Source organism: Schistocerca piceifrons, chromosome 2 (assembly GCF_021461385.2).
Source record: "Schistocerca piceifrons isolate TAMUIC-IGC-003096 chromosome 2, iqSchPice1.1, whole genome shotgun sequence".
In the NCBI taxonomy this organism is placed as follows: Eukaryota; Metazoa; Arthropoda; class Insecta; order Orthoptera; family Acrididae; genus Schistocerca; species Schistocerca piceifrons.
The window spans coordinates 1,030,354,988-1,030,359,598 of record NC_060139.1 but is presented as its reverse complement, the minus strand read 5'-3'; positions in this window follow the sequence as shown (position 1 = coordinate 1,030,359,598).

Sequence of the window (4,611 nt, the reverse complement as noted above, 5' to 3'; positions counted from 1 at the left end):
GGCATTCACAAATGTTCGATATGTGCCCCTTTAGTGATTCGGCAGACATCAAGCCGATAATCAAGTTCCTCCCACACTCGGCGCAGCATGTACCCATCAATGAGTTCGAAAGCATCGTTGTTGCGAGCTCGCAGTTCTGGCACGTTTCTTGGTAGAGGAGGTTTAAACACTGAATCTTTCACATAACCCCACAGAAAGAAATCGCATGGGGTTAAGTCGGGAGAGCGTGGAGCCATGACATGAATTGCTGATCATGATCTCCACCACGGTCGATCCATCGGTTTTCCAATCTCCTGTTTAAGAAATGCCGAACATCATGATGGAAGTGCAGTGGAGCACCATCCTGTCGAAAGATGAAGTCGGCGCTGTCGGTCTCCAGTTGTGGCATGAGCCAATTTTCCAGCGTGTCCAGATACACGTGTTCTGTAACGTTTTTTTCGCAGAAGAAAAAGGGGCCGTAAACTTTAAACCGTGAGATTGCACAAAACACGTTAACTTTTGGTGAATTGCGAATTTGCTGCACGAATGCGTGAGGATTCTCTACCGCCCAGATTCGCACATTGTGTCTGTTCACTTCACCATTAAGAAAAAATGTTGCTTCATCAGTGAAAACAAGTTTCGCACTGACCGCATCCTCTACCATGAGCTGTTGCAACCGCGCCGAAAATTCAAAGCGTTTGACTTTGTCATCGGGTGTCAGGGCTTGTAGCAATTGTAAACGGTAAGGCTTCTGCTTTAACCTTTTCCGTAAGACTTTCCAAACCGTCGGCTGTGGTACGTTTAGCTCCCTGCTTGCTTTATTCGTCGACTTCCGCGGGCTACGCGTGAAACTTGCCCGCACGCGTTCAACCGTTTCTTCGCTCACTGCAGGCCGACCGGTTGATTTCTCCTTACAGAGGCATCCAGAAGCTTTAAACTGCGCATACCAACGCCGAATGGAGTTAGCAGTTGGTGGATCTTTGTTGAACTTCGTCCTGAAGTATCGTTGCACTGTTATGACTGACTGATGTGAGTGCATTTCAAGCACGACATACGCTTTCTCGGCTCCTGTCGCCATTTTGTCTCACTGCGCCCTCGAGCGCTTTGGCGGCAGAAACCTGAAGTGCGGCTTCAGCCGAACAAAACTTTATGAGTTTTTTTACGTATCTGTAGTGTGTCGTGACCATATGTCAATGAATGGAGCTACAGTGAATTTATGAAATCGCTTCAATCATTTGTAATAGCCCTGTATATTCAAAAAGACAATGTAAAGCTTAGTGTAATATTCATACATGACATTGGTCTGAACAATACTATGCTAAAAAAGCGAACAATGATTTAAAAACTGTACAATATTAACAGAGAATTACTATAAAAAGCAGACAGCTTAATCAGTTAATATGTTAGTGCATGACTCGGGAAAGTGGAGTGGTCTTTCTCTCAGTTCTGAGCAAGTTAACTAGTTGATAATAATCATTCCTAGCTGCGCAGTGCTGCAGTCTTACCTCAAAATATTTCTCATCAAAAATAATAACATTATTAAAAATATATATTCTCTTCGCTTTCTAGTATATTCATCTTACTCATCCTTGTTGTCCTTTACAATCAGTCTCTCTTCATCTAACAGATACCATTACAAGTCAACACGCCACTACAGAATACATCCATCACCTACCACACTTCAACTAAGAATGTATCAGACTGCGCAGAGGCAAAGACTGTGCAATGACAAGACCAAAGATTGCTTAACAGTAACGTAACTCTTTCTCTCTCTGATGAGCACATAGATAACACACAAAAATCAAATTAATATGACCACCTTACAATGTGTCCCATGAACCTAACTAGGGCCATGTTTTCATGTGAACCTAGGATTTTCAGCGTTAAATATTTGATTTTAGAATGATTCTACCAGGACGGTAATTATGGAAGAAAGCATAACAAATTAATATCAAAACGCATTTACTCTGCTGACGATGAAGAACATGAAATACAGCACACAAGTTTTCAACATAACATTTGAAGATGGCTTTCACATAGCACACACACCAATGTTTTTTTTTTACATTCTATTAAGTTTTCTGGGGCATATGTGTTCCAAAAAATACAAAATATGAACAAACCAGCAGAATTACTGAGATGTGTTGTAACGCTTAAAAACAAAGTATGTGATGTACAAGAAAACACAACTTCAAAAGTCTAAACCTTATCAAAGAGTAAATACTTGTCCCTAATTCGCGTAACATTCTTGAAATCAATAAGTATCTTGCAATACTCAGTTTCTAGTCTATGTTCTTCCTCAGGGTCGAAGCTATCTCCTTATCAGATTTCATCTAAATCGGTTAAGCGAGTTATTAATGATAAATTTGAACGTCATGCGTTCAGTTTTCCAAGCATCTCAGTGTTTACAACGTCATGTATCCTGCACTATGTGTCGTAGAATGATAAATTTTGTAGGTACATTTGGTGGAATACGTGAACAACGTCTGCAAAATGTGACGCGTTTATACGAGGCGTTTTTTTTAAGTAAGTACCTTTTTGAGATTAAAAAAAAAAACGTGCTAAGATATCTCAATAACTTTACTTTTACATGAAAGCCTGTACCTTAATCTACTTTTCTACATAATTTCCGTCAATATTGAGGAACTTGTCATAACGTTGTACCAGTTTTTGAATACCCTCCTCAAAGAAGTCTGCCGACTGACTTGTCAGCCACTGCATCACCACTGTTTTGACTTCGTCATCGTCTTGAAGACGCTGACCGCCCAGGTGTTTCTTCAAGTGCAGGAACAGATGGTAGTCACGGGGCGCAAGATCGGAGCTTACAGAGGATGATCTACAGTTTCCCAGCGAGAAGATATGATGAGATCTTTGGTCTGATTCGCCACATTCGGATGGGCATTGTCTTGCAGCAAACCGATGCCCTTGCTCAACTTCCATGGACCGTTGCTTTGATTCTGGTGTGACGTAGGCCACCAATGTTCCATCGCCCGTAACAATTTGGCTTAAGAAATCGTCACCGTCCTTGTGGTACCGCTCAAGGAAAGTCTATGCACTGTCCAACTGTTTTGTTTTTTGCACATCCATCAACATTTTCGGTACCCAACATGCGCACTATTTTCGGTAATTCAAGTGCTCGGTCACAATACCATACCAAACACTACGAGAAACATTAGGAAAGTCATCCCGCAAGAAGGAAATTGTAAAGCGTCTGTTTTCTCTCACCTTATTGTCCACGGCCTACACCACTCTGCTGTTCATCATGCATATTTGTGCGGCCATCTTTAAATGCTCTCACCCACTTCCTTACCATTCCATCACTCATAATGTTTTCTCCATAAACTGCACAGATCTCGCAATAAATATCGATCGCTCTTAGACCTTTAGCACTAAGAAATCTTATAACAGCCCTTAATTCACAGTCGGCGGGAATCACGATTATCGGAGGCATCTTAAATACTCAGTACACAATGTAAACAACGCAGAATCAGACTATAATGGCGTCAGTGCGTATATTAAGGTACAGGCTTTCATGTAAAAGTAAAGTTATTAAGATATCTTAGCACGTCTTTTTTTAATTTCAAAACGGTACTTACTTAAAAAACACGCCTCGTAATCAGAAGTAAAGCACACTCCGCCTTCAGGCCACGGGTGGCCTACCGGGACCATCCAACCGCCTTGTCATCCTCAAAGGAGGATGCGGATAGGAGGGGCGTGGGGTCAGCACACCGCTCTCCCGGTCGTTATGATGGTATTCTTGACCGAATCCGCTACTATTCGGTCGATTAGCTCCTCAATTGGCATCACGAAGCTGAGTGCACCCCGAAAAATGGCAACAGCGCATGGCGGCCCGGGTGGTCACCCATCCAAGTGCCGACCATGCCCGACAGCGCTTAACTTCGGTGATCTCACGGCAAGTGGTGTAGCCACTGTGGCAAGGCCGTGGCCTAATTAGAAGTAAAGAAGTACTAAATTAAAACTTCATGGCTGATACGGAAACGTACAGCGAAAATGTAAGACAAGGTGTACTTTTATCCTTTCATGATTATGCGGATGGTGTCAGCCATAAAAATGAAGTTTCTTGCATGTGTTCTCATTCTCGAATACTAGGTGAATAAAATCTGGGTATTCTCGCGTGGTAGCTTAGACTGGTTTTTTTTGTTCACCCCCAATCTTAACCCTGTGATAGGTAGGTGGTTCTTAACCTCACAGCGATTATTTCTAGACAGTAAGTGAAATGCATGCCAAGTTTGATTGAAATCGGTTCAGTGGTTTCGGAGGAGATGTGGAACATACATACATACATACATACAAACATTCATATCTACATACATCTTTATAATGTGTGTGACTATCTTTTTTTTTTCGTGATCCGATTTTAATTAAATATAGCCTATCCGGTGCCCCTAGCCACGCTGAAGTTCAGTGAAAACTCCGTAAAAATCCGTCAAGTAGTCTTAGAGATTAGCTGGTTTAGACTGACAGACAACATAGAAACTTTTAGTAAAAATTTAAGTCAAGCTATCTTTTTCTCGTGATCCGACTATATGAAGTAGAGCCAATAAGACGCCAAAACTGCTCTCAAGTTACCTGCAATAAACCCATGAAAATTCGTCCAGTACTTTTGGATGT